General features: G+C 36.6%; 1 long non-coding RNA gene across 1 annotated transcript in view; it reads right to left on the reverse strand.

Moving 5' to 3' along the window:
- LOC116452568 overlaps positions 1-22,451 on the reverse strand; it is a 55,356-nt gene that overhangs the window by 27,512 nt on the left and 5,393 nt on the right. The gene's annotated exons all lie outside the window — the stretch shown is intronic.

Raw genomic sequence — 22,451 nt, forward strand, 5'->3', positions numbered from 1 at the left:
TAGATTTATTTTTTTTCTTCTATCTATGTATTCCTCTCCCTAATTTTGTGAAGGAAGGCAACATGACATTTTAAAGTATTCAGCAGCAGAAGTGACCACAGTATTTCAAATATGATCTTCTTTTCTACCATTACAAGTGAGGTTTCTTTTTCACTGCTCCTCATTTCTGTGGGGAGCCATGAATACCTCAGAAATGAAGTCCAAAGAATTCTTTTCTTGATCAGTGTACACAATGGAAATAAATAGTGCTTTGAAACAACTGCTGAGAAAGATAATCAATTACACCATGGTAGCACTTGAGTGTCCAGTGATTTTGCATCTTTCATGAGAAAGTGTTGCTATCATCATGATTTGAAAGTCAAAAAGTCTGCAAAGGCACTTGATACACTTCCATGTCAAATGAGCACGGTGTGAGTCCATGATTCAAAAAAGATAATATATCTTTGCCTCCCATCAAAGTATGTGTCTGCTAAGTTTTGACAGTAAAGACACTTCCTTTTAAATGCTACTCATAGACTGACTTTTACTATGTATTTGATTGCTTTGGAGGTTTTTTTAATAGCTCATTATGTCATGCAGAAACAGGATAGATGAAACTGATACTTAGCTTATACTAATGAAGTGGAATTGGTAACAGTTACTTCATTCTTGCTTGCAGAACCTTAATTCTCTGAAACTACTTTCCCAGACAGTACTTGATTCCCTACCCCCTCCCTCCCCTCCCCTTCATTATTTCCATATACATTTTGCTCTGTGGAGCTGACAGGGTTCTGAGGACACTAAAATGCCCTAATTGCCTGAAACAGCCTCATCCCCGCACCCACTGGCCATGGATTCAAGGTGGCATTTCAGCTCAGGCCCAGGCAGCTTCTGTCAGCAGCCTCACACCATGGGTGAACCTTGAAACCTGGAGTGTGGGTAGCTTTGGCCCTAGTCCCATCTTCTGTTTGTGATTGGACTTTCTGGATGGACCCTGAACCAGCTTTGATATTTTGCCCTGACCATCCCTGGACTGTCAGCAGAGTCTTTTGTTCTCCTTGTCCTTTCAGGGGAAAGCCACTGAACTGTGTTTACCCACAAGTCCCAGCTTGTCCTCCTTCAGGGAGTGGACCTGCACTTGCTGCTTCCCAGGAGGAATATCCAGTGCTGGTACAGGTTTGTCCATGTGTAACATACTCCTGGCTTGTGTATTCTTGAAGCAGACCAGTGAGTTAGATTAATGGGGAGGTTGGAGGGGAAGGGGGAAATGCCCACTTCCAGTCACAACATGGAAGAGGCTTCTTCCACTGATTTTAATCTTGGGACTAAGGGTAGCATACAAAAATGTCTACATCCCTAATTTGGCAAAAAGATGTGAAAATGGATCTCCAGAATGTAATCAAGTTTGGAGAGGGGGAAAAAGACACTGGGCAGTGAGGAGGAGTGTAAGATAAGGCAAGTGCTGAGCAGTGTAAACACAGCAATGGAATGTCCTGAAGATTTGGCTTCAGTTTTTCCAAGTATTTAACACAGTCGATGTGTTATAAACAACTGCATCCTTTATAGAAGACTCAGTATAAATTGTTAGAATTTTAACATGTATCTAGAACTTTTTTTTAAGCTCTAGGTTTTATCTAGTCATTAGTTATTTATAGTTCTTTATCAGGGCAGGAGGGATTTTAACATCTGGAATCAGTGTCTTTCCTTGTGAAGTATAACAGCCTCTAAAACTAGGAAGAAATTGTACTGGATATATTCTGGGAGCATAATCAAATGAAAGGAACACCATTAGGTTTTGATTCTGCTTTCATTTAAATGAATAACCAAATTTTCATTGACTGCAGAGAATGAATCTATAATACTAGCACTATTATGCCAGATCCAGACTAGCTTGAATGGTTGTCAACATGTTTAGTTCACCTAATTAATGAAACCATTCATGTCTCAAGACAGAAAGCTTGACTGGAAATGAGAAGCAGACCACATGTAATCAATGAGGTTTTGTCATCAACCAACCATAGAGTAGGTCTAATCAAACCCATACAGGACATGACTGCAAGCAAATGAACATCAGCACTGTATTATCTACAGCCAGTGCATCATCACAAAACTTAATGACAAAGTATCACCCAGATTAAGACGGAAATAATGTCTGATGCTAATCAGTGCCACTCATATTGTGATACATTTCAAAATATGTTGAGTGGCAGCTGAATTCAAAGTCAAGACAAAGTGAAGCTTGATTGAATGCTTAGCAGTATATTAGATGCTGTTCCAAAATAGGAAAATACATAAAGCTTTTATACATTAAGAAGTTGAGTAGGTGTTTGGAATTTTGACAGCACGCCCTGGAAAATTAGTAGTTTGGGAAACAGGGAAATAATTACAATCATGTGCCAATTTTAAAGGACATTTGTGGTCCTGATACAGACAGAACAGACAGTAGGCTTTCATTTCTGGACTAATTCCCATGACTTTGACAAAAGGCATTAATATTTGAAACTGTAGCATAGGACTAAATTACGTTACCTGGGTATTCACCACACAGCAGTCATGAGGAGAAAGAGAATCTCATTTAGTCTTAGGCCTTATCTTTAAAGAAACACAAATCCGCTACCTAATCATAACTCCTATTTTTATATCTAATGTGAGAAATAATCAATGTCTCTCTACTGTGTTCAGTAACAAAACAACATATTAAATGGGATTTTAAGAAATTTTCCTCCTTTTTTTTTTCATTTAATAAACTCATTTATTCTGCCAGGTGAGGTGCCTTTTAGAATACTAGCTTAGTAGAAGCTAATATTCCAGTCACACTGATCATATGGGCTTGTTGTGCCTTCAACACCTCTCTTGAAGGCCACAGTATGTTTGGAGCTCCCTGCATGAGAACTTTTCCTAGTGGTGAGCAGTCAGGCAAAGAGAGGACTCTGAAGATGGAGGCATGACTGAAGTGCTTCCTGTTGAGACTGTGGTAAAAATGCACTCCGTGCATATTAGTGTTTTAAGTTCTATGACCTAAATGACCTTATAACAAAAAACTCAGTTCAGTGTAGTGAAAGTAGAATATGAGCCTTCCTGATAGTCTTTCATATATCTGACTGCTAGAAGAACAGGAAACAGATATTCTGTACCAGCTAGAATACAAGTGGGACAACTCCTTATACTGTGTTTTAGAAATGAGAAGGGCAGAAAAAACAGTGGAAATTCCTACCTTCTCCCCAGGTATCTTCAACATTTATATTTGCCTTAGGCCACTTTTTATCAAAATAATGGGGACATACCCCTCATGATAATCAGGATTTCAGAATATTTCAAAGCAGTTCAAAATTTTCTCCAAAGAAGTAGAAAATCTGATATAAAATGGGGAAGTCCTTCTACTGTTCTTCTACTGAGTTCTATTTCCGTGTTTCAAAATGTTAATAATCCCTGTGAACCTTCATTAAAACAGACTCAGTGGGGAGGACAAAGAATAAACCAGCATGGAAAATGGACTCTGCTCATGTTCAAAGGAAAGAAAATCACAGATGCTGAGGGCTTTTCAAATATGCTGAACCACAACCATTTTCTGTTTCATTCAGAGTTGGTCTGAAGCATGTTACAGAGCAGGGCTGTCAGTGCAGTGCGGAAATACAAAGCTCTGCCAGGTTTTTTAAAGTTGTGATACATGAAAGCCAGGTCTGCTTTGAATAAGATGGGGTGAAATGGAAGAAATGTGCTTCCCTTTTACCCTTCTTGTGAAATTTGCTGTTTGCCTCCCATACAGGACTGTTTAACTATGCTTCTATGGGAAATGAGACTTTTTCTCAATCTAGATTTTAAGTCTGTCTGCTGAAAAATAATTTGCTTTCTGCATCCTGCAGTGACAGCTGTGTAGTGTTTCAGCTACTGCAGAGTAGCATGGAGGTGTGGTAGGACAGACCAGAGGAGATGCTGAGGTGGTTCTGCCTTGCATTCTTGTTAGTCCACTGCTGTAGATATGTATATATCCTGTATAGCTACAGCAGGAGAGATAAAGAATTGCTCCTTTTTCTAGAGCACCATCAGGCCACTGGGATGCAGTGATGGGATAACCACGTTCACAGGAGGGCCTGTTGTTTAGTTTGGACTATAAAATTTCAATTGCTAGGCCAGAAACTCTAAGAAGATTTTTATACCCTCATTTGTGTTAGATGTTATAAATGTATGTGCTTGGGATCAAGGCCTGTGTTTCAGATTCCACAAGCAATTCAGATGAGAGTTAGACTGCAATCTATTTGTCTATCAGCCCTAGGTGTACCTGGAGCAGAGCTACAGTCACTCACGATTTTTTTTTCAGTCAGAAGGGAGGCATCTGGAGATGATTTTAGGACAGACTCACAAGCCCTTTTGAGCAATATTCACATTATGGTATAGGTACTGAATTTGTAGTTATCTAAAAGTAAAATCAGGAATTGTGTCATATTTTTCAGAGGTGACTGAGGCCTGGGTTATCAGAGTTTATACATATATATATACATATATATTTAACTGGTGTTAAGATACGAATCAAAACTCTGGACTCGGATTCTGATTTGCAACCTGTCTTTTCCTCATTTAGGTATTGGTGTCAACAAATGCTAAGTGTCCAGATATATCAGGCATTATGAGAACAAAGCTAATACTCCTGTCCATTAGCCCACTCCAATAATTTTACAGTGAACACTGAAGTTCTTCTGATTTATTGCAAGAATAGTCTTAAATCCTTTTTATGAGGCCTTTGTATTTTGTTACGTAATCATAAACACAAACACTTGTTAAAATTTCTGAAGCCTATTCCAAAATATTTCCATGGTAATTAGGCATCAAAATGCTTTTAAAAATCCTACCAGGCTATCTGTACCATTTCTAAAGAAGTAGCTTAAAGAACCTCATCTAGATGACTAAAAAATGTAAGATGAATGAGATAATATTCATGGTTCATTAACTACCTTCAGAATAGAAGTGAAATACCAGTTCTTATAAACAAGCTTGATCTTTTACTTATTGATCTTTCACTTACATTTTTTATGTATGCACATTTTTCATGCTCACATGAAATTCCAGTATTTAATATTGTCAAAGCAACAGCCTTTCATTCGTCACTCCATTCACTATGTATTTGTCTAATTTGGCTTGAGTCATTGTTGAGAGACCTTTCCCCTTAGCTGCCAATCCCAGTGTAAGGCAAGTTATATTTAAATGCTTACTGGCAAAATCATCAGTTATTCAGAGATTCTGGTTTATATTCAGAGCTTCCTCTCTCTTTCTTTTAAAAATGTCCTTGAATACATAAATGTCTCAGCTAAACACCTAATGACAGGCTCTCTGACCAGCTCCCACTCACTGTGAACCTTATTATTCATGCTGCATTTGTACTACCACAGCTTTCCAGACTCATCAACTATCCAAAGATTTTTAAAAACTGTGCATAATCTGGAAGATCAGAACTCAAGTCAGTTATTTGCTGAAACATTAGAGCTAGAACAAATCCCCAATTAGTTTTCCTTGAGGATAATGAAATGCACCAGAATAATCTGAAAGTATTGCTAGACGGTTATCATATTTATGTTCTTCAGTCCTTTAAGTACCACATCATTCTTAGATCCACCTGAAAATACCACATATATTCTCCTTATCCTGTTGCAGGGTTGTACCTAAGTTAGGAAAGTAGTATAGTTCATTACTATAAAGGAATTAAGAGGCCTTTTTGGACCAGTTTCTAGTCACTAACATGCACTTAAGTATTTACTTAGGGTAAATCCCTAATCCATGGAATCTGTTCTGCTTCAACATCTGTAAAACATGAATAATACTATTCCTTTAACCTTTAAGGTTTTCTCTTTTTCTAAATAAAAGCATTCAAATGCAGCTTACAAGCATCTCTAGCCAAGTTTTTGATGCTCTTTATGCCAACCAACATTTGAATTAATGATATTTACACTAGTGAACTTCTGTAGTCAACTGCCTGCCTGCTTTGGGGCATGTCCAAGACTATGCAAGTCTCTACCATAATCTAGTGATCTATTTAACCTCTTTAAAAACATGAAGTAGACATTCCCCTGCATATTTCATTAGCAGGAGCTTTGTCAGAATACAAATGTCAGATCAGAGCTCACACACAACCTTGAGATTGAGGTAGTATAGCCAGATCCCTCCAGGGAATCCAGCCCACATGTGTGTGTTGATTTTACTTGAGTAAAGCACTATATAGTTCCATGAAAGTGCAAGAGGAAGATCTCTGGACTTGCTGGAGAATCAATAACTTTTCAAAAGCACCAGCTGAGAGGGGGGAATGCAGTAATGAATCACTCAGTTCTTTAGGCAGAGGAACTGGTTCTTTTTCTAGGAACAGCCGAGCCCCAATTATTTCACCACATAACTATAGATTATTCTTATAATAAGGGCTTTAATGAACCAGACCTGCCAAGTCAGGCATTTGTCAATACTCTTCAGGCTACTAGGTTAGTATTTATTGTGAAGCTATCAAAGGAGAAGCTATGCAATTTGCTGAGTCTATAATTCTGCTGGTGATAATTGGCTCTGCTTTGCCCTAAATGTTCTAACAAATGGGTCAGGTGCAAAAAAAGAAAATAATGTTCAGCAATATTTCTGTATTCTGTCTACATAGTGAGTAAGAGAAGTAAAGTTTTACATCATTGTACTAATTATTTAGCATGGTCTCATTCTCTAAGCATACAAAATCTTTATTTTTCTCAAGGACCTCCAAACTACCTAACTTGATAAGGAAGAAGAGAGCAGCTGAGGAGGAGGGGAGGGGAGAGGTAAGTAAGCTGGTAAGATGAGTAAAGTCTTTAGACAGAGGCCATGCTCAAAACTCAGCTCCAATGGCAAAACCTCTTTTGGTTTCTGGTGCCTCTAAATGAGCCTTCACTTGAATGAGAAGATGACAAATGAAACAAGAATGATCAGAATGGCAGTATAAAACATTTCCAAGTTGAGTTCTTACATTTCATGGGGGTTGGAGCCTGAGCAAGTACACAGAGCATTGCATATTCAGGAAAAAAATTATTCTAATAGGGTTTGGATTGCATTTAGGGTGATTTTTTCTTCAACAAATTTGTTCAGACAATAGCTTTGTATTATGACTTGGGCTGTGTAAATTTTATAAACTGTAGTTTTCTAATTCTGCAAACCCAACCAAAACTTAGATAGAAATTTCAGTATGGTCAGATTACAAATGCAAAAGCTAATGACGGAACAAAGAAATGTGAAGAAGAGGATGTTTTGTGTACTAAGTAAAACTTTAATTCGGGGGGGGTGGGTCTGCTTTGCTTATGTGTTGGTTTTTTTTCCCCAATAAATTTGTTTAACATCAAATAACTTTATCTGCTGGAAAAAAAAATGCAACAACTTTTTTATTTTCCGTGATAAAGAAGATATTGAGAATCTCCTTATGAGACAAGGATTATTGACTACTGAAACATTTGAGTGACTAACTATCTGGGATTGAAATTACCAAAACTGTACATATGACTGGCATTGTTCATTTGAAGTGCATTCCTATATTTTTAGTGAAGCACTTAAAATATCAAGGGTCACCCCTTCTAGAAAAAAACATAAAGATACTTCTTCATTATTGCACAGTATTTTCAAAATTCTCAGACATGTCTTCTCCTACAGATTCTACTCCCTGAATGAAGTTTCCTGGCTCAAACCTCAAGCTTAAATGAAAAGAAACACATGAATAAAAATCTACTTCTTACCTTTGTTTTTATTTCAATAGTTGCAAAAGGAAGTAATACTAATGGAAGCAGCTGAGCTGTCACATCTTGTTATCCCTAGAGGAATTTGAAGGCATCTATATTCAAATAAGTGGTATTAGTTTAAGTTTCTTGCTACCTATCTCAGAAAAAAACTCAAGACTGACATCTTAGACACTGTGAACAGGTTGAAAAATCATTGTAACTTGTCATTTGAGCATACTTGCTAAGCATTTGAATAAAGCTGTATGATGGAAACTGCATCAATCATTTCAGTTTTTCAGACTCTATTCAGGAGTGACTCCTTGAGCTTAACACTGGCTAATGAATACCAGAGCTTTGTTCTTTAGAGACAGCTACACACATCTGAATTAGATTGCTGCCTCTGGAAAGGAAAGAGCCTCAATAAACTAGGGAGTTTGCTGTCCCAGAGGTTCCAGAGGCATACACACCATCCTTCTATGGATTTGCCTTTTGTGCAGTGTAAGTGTTAGCAAGGCTATTTCTACTTGGCGGTATTGAAACACTGGAGGAAGGGGTAGTTAGTTTAAAGAGTAGGTGTGCTTGGCTCTGACTCATTAATGTCTCAAGTAACTCCAATTTTATTACACCTTGTTGAAATACTAGTCATGGCACTTATCCAGAATGTCAAGGTGTTTGTTTTGGATGGAATTTATAACAGAACTGAATCTGGATTTCAGTATGGTCCATGGTCTCTTACTGGATGCAGAAGTACTTTGCATATCTAAATGGAGCACTCAATCAAAAGCTGCTTAAGCCTTGGGTGAAAAGGAATAAGATTTAGGCCCCTGAATGCTTTTATTTCTGAAAACAGACCATATCAGCTGAGTTCGTGGGTCTCTGCAGGGCTGAGTTTTAAGGAGCCCAGAGTATTTTACCATAAGCTTTCATATTTAGGCCTATAGCAAAAAAGCTTCTTGAGGAAAGGCTCTTTGTAGCATCATGGCTGTGAACATAAAACCAAGCTACAACTATGTCTGCCAGGTTTTTCTGGTAAAATGAGTCACCGTCAATATCACATCTTGCATCTGTGTTCTGATATGCATAAAGTAACAACATTTTGAATGCTCTTACTGTAAAAGCTTTTTTGCAGACAGAAGGTAGCATTTTCTTTGATACTCTAGTATTTTTTTAGATTTGTCACATCGAGAAGAAGGAGGTTTATATTTTGTATTTGAGAAAAAGCTTCATTTTCTAGAAAATACACATAGTAATAGAACAGAAAAGTGCTTATGCAGGTTTTTTTATGGGTGATACTCTTTTATGGAGCAATTCCATATACTCCAGAAATCTTACATGACAGCAGCATATGCTCAGGATAAAATTTTGAGGAGTACTGATAAAGAGAATTTCCACTGATTTCATCAGTATCCCTACAGCAGACAGTTCCATCCTGGTGAAAAACTGAACATGAAGATATAAGGCATATAGAGACTTCCAAATTCAATTGGTACAAGAAATAATGTAATTAAACAGTTTAAAATGTAAAGAATTGCAACAGAAGAATAAACTCAAATAATAAAGTTTTTTATCAAGAAATAACAGAAATGCATCCTTTCCTCCAAAATAAGATTTTTCTAGAACAAGCCTCATTAGGTTGTTATTGTTTTGATTTCTGTAAAGGACAGTTCTATAGAGAACAGTGCATTGTGCAAAATACCAGCCCTAACATTTTTCTCCTATATATTGCGAAACTGAGTCCAAAGCCTTTCATGAAGAAAGGTGCCACCTTATACATTTGAAGTCAACAATGGGACAGAATCAAACTAGGATGAAAGTTGTCTCTGTCAAACTTTAAAACAATTAAAATACTTTTGTAATGTGTTTTGCTTTACTTGGGATTTTCTTTTTAAATATTTTAGCATTTTCAAACTTTGCCTGACTTCAGATCATTGCTAAGTGATGGGAGTCAAGGCAAGTCTACAAACTGTAGAAAGTACAGCAGAGGAAGACAGGGCTGGAGCACATGGCAGACAAGGTGAGGCTGAAGGATGGGCACTTAGCCATGTGAGGAGGAGATTGCAGAAAAAAAGCCAGATTATTCTGCTAAGTTCAGAGTTGAAGCTAAAATATGGGAACAAGATAAAATACGGGAAACGCAGCATGAGTAGTGTTATGGGAAAAAACATGCATCACCTTAACCCCAGCACATTTTGCCCCATACAGGCTATAAAAACCTGGAGATTCTCAACACTCAGCTGGAAAACCCTAAGCAATCTGATCTAACTTTGAAGGCAGCATGGCTTTTATGTCCCCTCTGACCTAAATTACTCTGGCTGCTGAATCAATTGCCACTAGATGAAGCCCTCAGCCACCAGCATGTTCCTTCCAGTCACACTGACCCCACACTGGTGTCCAGCTGATCAGTGTAAGCTGTGGCTTGTAGACTCCACAAGCTTCCTGCAGGTGCTGGATGTAGTGAGCCACAGTCTCAAATATGTCTGCCTCTGAAAACTCTTGCTAGGAGCATTGCACCAGGAGTATTCAACAATCCTCTGGATTCCAACTTCATCTTTGTAATGGGAAGCCTGGCTAGAATGGTGTCAGACTGTCCAGTGGTTGGATACCTGGGTTTGAAACACCAGTTCTTGCAGAAAGTTTACTGTCTACAAAGCAGTGGCTCATCCTCTGCAATGGTGGAGGCTCAGGAAAGCCAGATAGACTTCAAATGGCACAGACTCTTGAGCAGGAGGAGGAAGAGGGGCAGGAGCAGGCAGCAGTTCACTTTACTGCTGCACTTCAGCTGGCAGCTCTGGATACCTCTTGGCTGTGCTGATTATCTGATGCTTTACAGGTGTCACATGAGCGGCCTCTGTGCAGGTGTGAAGAGATGCAAGGTAAGGGGTGTGCCAAGCTGCACTGCAGCTGCTTGGCAGAGTGCATGAAGCCAGGGTGCTCAACAAAGATCTGGTCTTGAACTTGACCTCCCCGTAAGTAGTTGGGCTCTTTGCCCTTTTATGCTTAGAGATAATGGAGACACATATTTATGGTTTTTTCCATGCCAAGAATGTGAATACATGCCACCTATCCAATTATTACTATTGACTTCAAATGTGTGGTGAATGTGTCAGCAATTTCATTTAACTGTCAGACGAAAGGCAAAAAAAAAAAAGATTAATATCATCATTTCTGGATAAAACTAGATTTTTCATTATTTATTACATGACAAATAAAGTAGAAAGGTGAATGTCATTTTGAAACAAATACCACATTTTCAGGCCTTCCCAAATATCCTTGACACCTACATGGGAGTTGACAGATTTCATTTTCTGTAGTACATGCACTTAGAAAAAGCATAAAAAAGAGCAAAAATAGGAGGAACAGGGCATTCCAGACTATTAACTATAGTCAAGGACCATCAAATAGTTCCCCACCTGAATGATGAATATAGCATGTTTTTTTGACTAAGAAGTCAGAAGATCTTTACTATAAAAAAAGTTTCAATCCAAGAACATACAAAGAAAAAGGCTGTAACAAATCTTCTAAGTTTTAGGTCTCAATAAGAGAGGGAGAACAGAATTCTAAAAAAGAGCTTTGAAACAAGATAAGGTATGCATATAAATATAAAAAGTATTTGAAAACTTTTTTTCTTTTTCTTTGCTACCAGTAAAAATAGTTAACAGGATTCCTCAAGGGAATCCAGAGATGGAAATCTGGCTAAATCTAGCCTTCTCATGAGGACTGGAAGACTCTGCTTCCTCCCTTTTTGGAAGGGTCTTTGTATTCTATTATTAATTTTTCAATAGGTGACTGAGATAGTGATGATAAAGTATACATGGTTTCATCCAAACAATATAGCAACCAGTGACAACACAATGATTCAATGAAACTTAGAGAGCCAAGAATAAGCATTGTTTTCTTAACTGTCTAAATATTCTAAAGAAAAAAGTACTTTTAAAAAAAAAAAAAAGTTGATTTACTCTACAATTTTCTGTTAAATCTTTTTTTCAACCACAAACCAAGTAACTTCTTTTTTGTTTGCTTGTTTGTTTGGGGTTTTTTTGGTGTGTGTTTTTAGGGGTTTTTTTTGTGCAGCCTTTCACACTGCAAATCTTAAGGAATATATTTCATATGTTACAGATATGGCTGAGTTTGCCTTTGGACCACAGAATGGCTTAAAGGACGTCTCAAAACCCTTTTTAGCCCTAATTTTCAAAGTTTTTATGACATTCTAGCATGAACCTGAGCTTGCCCTGACCCACAGCCTGATGATGAAATACAGTCAATGTTAGCGTTGTATCATTTGGAGGTTTGCACATCTGCTGGCATCAACAGAAAAGAAAAGCTCATTCTTTGAATGTTCAAAGTTCTACTTTGGAACTGACAGTATCTGGTCATTTAGAACAAACAAAGTTACTTCAAAAGCAACCATTACCACAGAAGTGTTATTTTAGACTTGAGTGTAGTTATTTTGTTTCATTTTAGTGTGTCTTAAAGTTATGCAAAATACAAGTTAAGCATGAAGATAGAAACTTCTATCTGCTATATGTAAGAATGGTATTATCAAAATCAATTAAACCATTTCTGTCTTCTCCAAAATGTTCTCTCATCTTAAGCGCTTTGCTACACAACCATGTGTGCATTGCAGGAGTAAAAATTATCTGCCATGGCTTTTGGGAAGATTCTTGCTGTCTTGCCTACCAGGATTTTGCATAAATTGTGTAGTATATAAGGTCTAAATACAAACAAATATAGATTAGGGGGAAAAAAGGTATGGAAGGTTTACCTTGTATGAAAGCTGTAATTGGAAACAAAAGGAACCAGAAAGGTCTTACTCACACTCTCTTGTAAATATTAATAATAGTTGGCCTAGCCTGTGAAATATGGAGACTTCTCAAATTAACTGTGCTTTGCTGTTATTTATACTTATAATCAGACATGGAATCTTGTATTTTTTTTTTAATCTTTTTCATTCCTCAGGCATCATAAAGACAGCCATATATATAGACACATATAGACATATTTGTACATATATACACACATGTACATAAATATATGTGTTTATATGTGTGTATGTATATATGCACATATTTAAATACGATCTTTTGTTTTGAATTTGGCTTTTTTTTCTTTTCCATTTGTCCTGTTTGTCTCTGTAGTCTGGCTTCACGTTTCTGGAGATGCAGATCACTCAGTTCCTGATGACTCTGTGCTCATGAAGCTGTAAGTTCTGTAAAGTTTAGCACATATATAAATACTTCCAAGGAACAAGGACTTGGTTGTCTCTAGGTACCTAAATGTAAACATCTGGATATTACTTCTATTTAATTTTCCAGTTTCTAGGACTTCTATTACTACAAGGCTAACCTAATTGCCTATGTGATCCTACTGGCCCTGGCTCCCTTATTAGATATTGGAAATACTATGCATTACATGTAATTTGATTGCCACTGAATTTTGGCAGGCAATTTCTATCTCTGTGCCTTGTGTATCTTTATCTAGGAGCTTCTAACCATTCTGAATTATGCAGTGAATCTTTTCCTGACCACGAAAATTTGTTCCATTTGTCATCACTTTCTAATTGCTGAGTTTTCCTTCTCAGTTGTATAAATGTTTAGGATGTTTCATATATTATGTGATGTCAGATGGTTTTTTCCAAAGTATTACTTGTTCTCCAAACACAGAATTTGTTTGGGTTTGCTATATAACAGACCCACCAAAGCAAAATCTAACTGCCACTAAAAGCATTAGTTCTGTTGAAACATGATATATATGTACATTTATATGTCTTTAATAATGCATTTTCCTTTTATAGTGAGCACTTGCCTTAAAAGATTTTAGAGATTTTTAAATTAACTTATAGGCACATTAGAGGAAATGTATACATGACCAATGAAGTTGAAGGTGTAAGTAGTTACAAATTTTGTCCATGTTATCTCTTGAAATAGTTACCCAAATGAGACACTGAAACTTCTTCATAGGTATTGTGCTAGAAGTTTTAATTCCACTTGACAGGAAAATCTTTTTTTTAAGATTTGTCTTATGATTCACCTTTCCAGTTCTGATCTTTTATCAATAATCTTCATAAAAACTCCATAAGCTAGTCATTGTTTTGCTGTTAGGTGTACACTGTATTCTCTGTCATACCCCTCAAATTCCTACCTTTATTCACCTCAGATAGCATCTTTGTCCACAGGAATCCTTAATATATGTGTGAGTGTAAATTTTTATTATATGTGTGAGTGATAATAATATTACTTAGATAAAACCCTTCTGAGGAAGGAAGCTGAATTTGGTCAGGAGCTGGAATCCACTCTTCAACTCACAAAGACTTTGTGCAGCAATCTAGTACCTTCTAGATGATTTGGCATTAAATCATGGCAGATTATTTCTTAAGATGCAAATCTTCTGAAGTCCCTTTAAGGATTTTGGATGAGCATCCAAACCTGGTGCAGCCTGATCTAAATTAGAGATGATGAGATTACAAAGCAATGAGAACTACGGTTCATTTCTGCCATCATGTAAAAAATACAGAGACTATATACAAAGGAAAGCCATAAGGACTTCCTAATTACATTAAATAATTAAATATTAACATATGCATAATACCATCGCAGTAGCTAAAAGTTGCAAAATGAAATACTTATTTGTAGTAGAAAACTATGACAGTAGATGTTCACTGTGAATCTGAAAGTTCATGTTGACAGCCAGAGGGAAGAAAGAGAAGAGGGAGACATAGGGTGGAGAAATTTTTTTTTGCAGTGACAGTTACACCCGTGAAAGCCAAACACTTTCTTCCCTCCTGGCTAGCTTCTGCCACACTCTGGGGAATGAGAAGATAAATGCCCTCATGCATAGACAAGAAGAGTTATTGCTAAAGGTGCTGACTGAATACTCTTAGATTTTAGGTCTTCTTTAATTGAAACTTCAGGGGTTTTGCATATTCCTATTGCAAATATAAATGTGTGTCTCCATCGCAGAACTGGGTAAGACAAGGCCAATCCAAGCAATCTGTATCTTTCCCAAGTCTACATAGTTGTTGTAGTTTTAGGAGTTGTTTACTCTATATTAACTTATAAAAAGGGATAAAACATTGGGGTGAGTGGAAAGTTCACAACACTCCTTTGTAATGTATTAAGCTGTACCACTCTACATTTTTGTTTCACAAAGATCTTTACTACCCCTCAACACATTGTAACTTATTGGAAGATTTCTACTTTGCACGTTAGAAATTCCTAACTGGAAAAGGTAATGCCTTTTTCCAATGCTGCTAGAAAGTAACACTTTTATACAGAAAAGTCAGGCCTGGCAGTCTTATGGCCTAGTCTAACACAGAACAGGAAAACTGTTCTTTCTAAAATCCTGACTCAAGAAATTTGAAATTTCTGAAAAACTGAAAAGCTCTCCTGTATTATCTAGGAGTGAAGTTCAGGTGAACATATGCAAAGTGCTGATAGAAAAAACAGCACCATAGAAATGTCTTTGTTACAAGTAGCAATTTTTTTTCAGCAGGATCACACTTTTGAAAGGTTTCACAAATGTTTTAAATGTGATTATGCTGTGGCTGTCACTTTGCCAAAGTGTTGGGTAGCATTTTAAGAATCTTTTGGGTGGCACATTAATATCAGACTGCAAATTATAATCACAGTTCATTGTATAGAATGTATATGAAACCTATTTGATTCCTAGTCTGCCACTAGAGAATTTTGTATCTATATGTCCCAATTTTTCATTTTTATTTTGTCCAAATTGACATTACTTTTGTCATTAGGATAGCTCAACCACTGCAATTTATATCTTCCCAAACCCCAGTTCCACTCCACTTATTAAAAGCATACTAGCTCTTCTTGCAGCATGCATTTTGCACACATTTAATATCTGACTTTATTGTAATCACTCATTTCTTAATGTTCCTTCAGCTCGTGATCTTTTTGCTCTGCTTGGCATGCACCTTGGACTATATCCAAAATAGTCTCTGATCTTATTTTCCAGTAGCTCATCTGAGAAAGCACAACTGATCTTATCCCTCAGCTCATTGCTACAATTGTATTCCACATAAGTTTTTTTAGTCATAATTTTTATTTCACTTACTCTACACATTTAATTTAAGTTCTGTAGGACTTATGAACTAATTCCTTTACAGGTCACTTTTATGTCCAAGCAATCTACAAGCACTGCTTCTCCTGCCCTCAGTGATCAGTGCTAATGGCAAATCTGATTTTCTGCAATTGTTGAGCACTAAGAAAAAACCTTTATTTTTTCCATCTCCAAATCAGTTGGGAGATCATTTTGTCCATTGGGAACTTTATCCTCCAGTCTAGGCTGGACACTGAAGGCTGCATGTGTCCTCATAATCTTGACTTTCTTTCTGTGTGGGCATAGGGCAAGGCTAATTTCAAGCCTGTAAAAAGAAAGGGTGTGTTTTAGGGTCCAAGTAGTTTCTTCATCCCATGTTCTCCTGTCAATTCATTTTCAAATGATACTCTGATTCCTTCCTTGCACCCCTGCTGAGCACTGCTGGCAGTATGGCTTTCTTTAATGCTCTGTGGGGCTCTTAACTCTGTTACCACACTCTACCACTTTATCCTTTGCCTCAGAGACTGAGGGCAGAATTTCACATAAGAACATTATGTCTTAATCCAGTAATTTTGATGTATATAAGCTTCTCTTTCAACAGTCTTGTAATTATATTATGTTCTCATAAAATAAATTACAATTACAGTCAATTTCCTTATTTAGTTACTACACAGACCAATTGCATTATATTTGTCTTTAAACATATTGTATACATTTGCATTTTTGATACGTTGTTTTTCAAGCTTCTTGAATGTGAACTGAAATTAAATTACAGTCTGTTTTGTATTTGTAAGGAAAATGTCTTCTAGTATTTCCATTTCCTTCCTTTTCAATGCACTGCTTTCAGTGAACATTTAAAACTACTTTACAAATACTTCAAGATACATTAAAAATGTTTTAAAAAAAATTCCCAGGTGGCAGTTTCTCTCCTGCTCTCTTTAGATATTATCCTCACAGGAGGTAGAAGTGATTCCAATGTCTTTCAGGAATGGGAACCAGATAATTTTGAAACATTATGTTGTGGTTTTTTGTTTGTTTGTTTGTTTTGATATATTGAAACAAAATCTGGAGAAGATGTCCATATGCTATCCAGCTTTTGACTGGAATGTATAAAATGGGGGTTATAGAGGAAAGGGGATATTTGAAACAGCAGTTTATTCAGATAGCAAGAAACATTAACTAGAAGGTTAATATTTCTTATTGCTAATTTACTTTTAAACTAAGAAGAAAATTTTGTTTACATGAGATTTAGTTTCGTCATGAAATGGATTGTAACTTGTTAACTCGTGCTGGTGTATGTAAGATTGGAATCCCTGTTAAAATGCACTGCAGTAGAAAACAACTCATCAATTTGGACCAATCAGTCATAACTCTATAAAGAAAATATATGTCTACATAATGTCATTATGGTCGTGCATAATGAAACAACTGGGCATTCATTTGTAAACTAAAAATAAGTAAACATTTTGTTGTGATGCTAGCAAATAAATGATTTGGAGAAATACCCCAAATATTAATATTCCAATAAATGAGGCAGAATATAAACTTTTCATCGTTGCAGACTAGGGAACAGGTAAAAGAGGACACAAAGAGGGAATAAGTGCAATGACTGAGATTGAAAAGTTGTAGTCAAGAAGGGTGGAGAAAAGGACAGTTGAAGGATTTGAACATCAGTGCAACTTCAATATTAGTGCAGAAGTGAATGGAACTTCATGATGGAGGTGGACACTTAAAATACATTAATTCTTTCCATAGAGCTGCTATTGGACAAATAATTATTTTTCTGACTTAAGGACCTTAAGTAGAAAGGCAGAAATGGTGATTCCCTGAAACTTTACCAGTGGTGGAGACAGAAGACTAAATCCTGAGGAAATATCTCCTAATGTCATTGGAACAAAGTTGTACTGAAGTTCATTAACTTCTTTATAATTGAACTGAGAAATCACATTTGCAGAAAGTGCTAAACAGAACAGAAGTATCTTTAAAGATACTTCTTTAAAGATAGCAGAAGTATCTTTACTACAAATGTTTCAGCATAAAGCTGATGAGAAGGACATAACAAAAGCCTAAAGTAACTAAAACTGAGATTCCTATCCTTGGAACCCATGTTAGTGTATGAATTGAGAGTAATTAGGGTAGATCCTGGGATACAGAACTTTTTCAGTGGCAGGAATGCTTCATATATGCAAAAAAAAAAAAAAGGGGGTAGAAGAGATAGTTGGTTATGTAAGAAGTCTTTACTGACTAGACAGAAAACTCAGTGGAAAGTAGGAAAAGAGCGAGAGATGCTGATTTTACTGTAGGAAAATGCATTGTCAGTGAACATCTGGATTGTTTGTATGTATGTATCAGTATGATGTGCTTAGGTTCCAAAAATGAGTGAGCTTTGTTTCTTTTTTGCCCCCACATTCAGATAGAATTTGAACAGCATCCTTACTAATAAACAATAAAGAAGTATATAATGCACACATCTACTCTGATAGAAAATGTACTCATCTATTCTGAGTAGCTCTTGATAGCAGTCATAAATTCTAAATAGGAAGTGAACAAGGGGAAAAGAAATACAAAAAACATGAGTAAGATGGGTACTGCATTCCTGAATGGGCTTGTGGATAAATTGTTTAGCAGAATGTTCACCACCACCTCCATCTCTGTAACAGTTCAGATAACTATCTGAATTGATTCTCCAAACCTTTTGAAATGTTCCAAATATCATTTTCTAAAGTTGAGTAATAGCAACTTGTGTACATGATCACAATATGTTGGTGATACTGACTATACTGTTTCTTTCTTACGTTTTCTCTGGTTTGAACAGACTGCTCATTCATGCCTTTTTTTATTTCCCCCCTCAAGTGCAGCATATTGCTGCTTAAAAAGAAAGGCTGTGCAAACAAATCTGGCAGAAACATAACTTTAAAAATTCCTTTCGAAGCTTCATGTTTTCTGTTCTTTTTACCCTTTATCTTTACTGTGGACCTGACACTAGATTTAGATGCCTAGTCTCTGTCTTGCAGGTGTGATTCCAAATCTCTTGGAACGTTTTCTTCTCTTCTTAGGTACAAGTAGATAAATGTGTTGTTCACTTTGTCATTTTGACTAAACTGTCATTAACAGCATAGTACAACAAGCTTGACAGGTATCTTTTTCTAATGAACCATCATACCTGGTGTACAAACCTTTCCACATCCTCCAGCGAATTAATGTGGTAGAATGCATGATTCTAGTACTTTTCTCATGCACTCTGTTTATGGTAGTTCTGTAGATACTCACACAATTACTTCCCTTAGTGGTTTCCCTATCCATTAGTCTTTTTGCTTCTCTCTACGTCTTTTCGGCTTCCATGCCATCATTTAGACATCATCAAAAAGTCATTATGTAAATTCACAGTTGGGAGTATCCCTGTTTCTTTTTTAAAAATCCCTCCTCTACACAATTTGCTGAAAAGCCTTGAAAGCCAGAAAAATTGAGACAAATTTCTTACGCTTATCCTTGATAATGTATTGAAGTTCCTAAACTACAGTTTTGTAAATCATGTACAAATGCTTACCTAATAATTATGAAATAGTTTTTGTTGTAAAGAAAGCCACTATGCTAAATTTCTATAGCATATTATGAAAACCCCACATTAATTCTACATTGGTCAGTCGGCATGAATATTTGAAACAAAACATTCAAGACTGACTTCACAAATCCAACCAGAATAGAACTGTGGTCCAATTCATGTTAACCCTCTAGTAAGAAGATTTAAAGCAGATCTGCCAATGATTACCAAAAAAATAAAATCTTGACTCACACTTAAAAAATACAGTTAATAGTTAATTGTAGTATTGCCTATAAGCATTGAATTAGTATCTCTATATGTGATCTATATTTCCATGCTTTATTCTTTCAAGGGAAAGTTGGTACCAACCCACATAGTATTTTTTATACATACAGTCTGGAATTTAAGTTGCCTGATAAGAACATGACTCAAGCTAAAATATTTCTGTGAAATAGACAATACATCCCTCTATTTGCATGAAAAAAGTTTCCAGCAAAATAACTGTCTACAGATTTTCATAAAAAAGCTTAGGCACGTCAGTAATATAGTCTCCAAATGAGTCTTTCAATTTTGCTGCAGATAATCCTTTATTTCAAAAATGTTTAGGACAATGAAGCTTATGAAATTTAAATTGCTTAATCAAGTGCTGGAAAATTAATCCTAGATTAAAAATACATTTTAAAATGTTATTAGGGATGTCATGTTACTAATAACAAGCCAACCTTTTCCCTCTATTTTCAGACAGGAGACAAATTCAATTACATTTCTGCTAATTGTCTGATTTATGTTCTTATTGTAATGCATATTATTTCAAACGTTTCAAGTTCATAATTGCTCGTGGGAGACAGTTGTATTGCTAAGATTTCATGTATCAGGTGGAAATATTATCAGGGCATCAGCCTGTGAAGACCTGTGCACAAACTGCTTTAGGAAAATCAGTTGAAACTTTCTGAGAGCAGTTAGATGCAAAAATGTTAAACACCAATTACTTTCACAGCAGAAATATCACTCTCTTTCCAATTAAGCAAATCAGCCATGATGAAGTAACCCCATGTCCAGTATTTTCCATGAGAAACAACCCAAGGGGATGGGTCCCAAGCCAAGAATTCTTCCACTTTAGAAAGAATCAGATGTGTGTGTGATGGTTGAAACACTGCCAAGGGCAAGCATTCAATGGCACATTCAGTCCAATGTCCTTGTCTTCCTCTCCAAGGACTGTAATGGGCATTGGCATTAATATTTCAAGGACTTCCTCTAATATTACATCCCTCCAAGTATAAGGAGTAGTCACCTAAGGAGACATTATTACTAAATAGTTGCTAAGCTTCCTACTACAGGAAATTAAATGGGATCATTGCTAGCCTCCCTCTTACTAAAAAGCAATACATACATCTTTGCTTGGAGTTTTGTGCAAAGATAAGACTTTAGGTTAGCAAATTTTCCATTTTTAAGCCCTTGTCCCTGGATATTGTCTTCAAATCCAGCTCTATTAAACCTGGAAAAGAAGATACAGTGGCATTGCCAACTCATATATTTTTTACCACTGCTCTTTTTTGTGTTGTTTTTTTTTCTGACTCTACTTCCTGCAATCAAATGGCTACTCCAGAATCTTCGCCTTTGTTATTAAAAAAAAGAGTTACTAGAGATCACAACTTTGTTTCAGGAGAGCAGGGAAGAGAGGAGGGGTGCTCAGAGGCCTTGAAATTGTGAAATTTAAAGGTTTAAAATACATTTCAAGGTATCTCTTGCTGATTTTGGATTAGAACTGCTTTTTTTTTGGTTTGTTTTTAAATGTTGGAAGATGACATTACTGGTATGCTCATTTACCATAATCCTGTTCATTCTTAGGTAGGTTCTGGTAATAAAAACCAACCTGCAAAACAGCCTCCTGTACATTTTGGGGATTCCTGATGGGTAAGGAGAATCCTTGACTAGTCTTAACTTGCATTGTTAAGAGCAGAGAAGTCAAAGCTGTGTAAACAAAAGCTAACTCAACCATCTGAAAATCAATTGTCCTAAACTTCAACTATCTAGATTGGCTTGTGCACTGGTTCACTCACTCTTCAGCTGCTTTAGTACCATTACTTGCTTTTAGTAGCCTCCTAAATGAGGGTCTTATGGGCATCTAAGGCTTGACAGCCCTCCTAGGCTAGTTAGCTGCGACTGATCTCTGTTGGCCACACCTCCCTGCCCTTGAAAATGTCACCATCTGGCAAAACACTTTGAATATGTTTATCTTTAGCACCTGAAAAACCTAACTTGGATGTATGCTTTTAGCTAAAAAAACATGGTGAAATGCTTGGTGGTTCAGAGCCTACATAACTTTACCAGTGCAAGTAATTAGGATACAGGAAGCAGTACAAACATTTATAATAATTATGCAGTGAGTGTACAAACATATTATAGGTTTAAAGACCCTTAAGTAAACTTGCTGTCTGAATGCAAATGTAATGGCTGCAGCATGAAGCAGCATTGCCAGCTGAGTCAGATACAGCACTTGTTCATGGCCGTGCTTGAGGCGTCCCTGCAAAGCAGTTCGCGATGCAGTAACCTATGTTAGAACAGTATGACTCTTTATTCCCCTCTAGCGGCTGGTCTGCGTAGTATTAGTTACTAGGCGAGGGCTAGAACTAGACCAGACTCTCGGGACAGCAGGACATGCCAAAAGGTTTTGGTTCAGTCCCCGCTGCCATTCCCACTACCAGAATGCCAACAGTGCACAGAAAAATGGTCTGTGCTCTGGCAGTGATACTGAAGGATGGGAAAGGAACAGTTTTTGAAGAGTTGAAGTTTTATGTTCTTAGTCACTACCAAGTAATTAATTTATTAGTTTTATCCCTCAGAAAGGAAGAGGAATGTAACTGTCACTTAGGGTTGCAAGTCTTTTATTTAATTACTTTAGTCCCTGGGTGTCAGTGAAGCTGAATATGAACCTGGCCGAACCACCTCCAGGAGCGTACTAAGAGTTCTGCTTTGCAGCTGGCTTCTGAATAAAGCCTGTCTGCAGTCTTCCATACTGCACATAAAAGCAGTAAATTCTAAGAGCGTATTCGTCATTGAAATGTATTTAATATATACAGCCAACTCTATTCCCAATGTTCTCGTAAGTACTGCTACTTTTACTAATGTACTATGTTAATGTGTAGCCAAACAGAAAGAAAACAACTATAAAA

This window comes from Corvus moneduloides, chromosome 1, assembly GCF_009650955.1.
Source record: "Corvus moneduloides isolate bCorMon1 chromosome 1, bCorMon1.pri, whole genome shotgun sequence".
Taxonomy (NCBI): domain Eukaryota; kingdom Metazoa; phylum Chordata; class Aves; order Passeriformes; family Corvidae; genus Corvus; species Corvus moneduloides.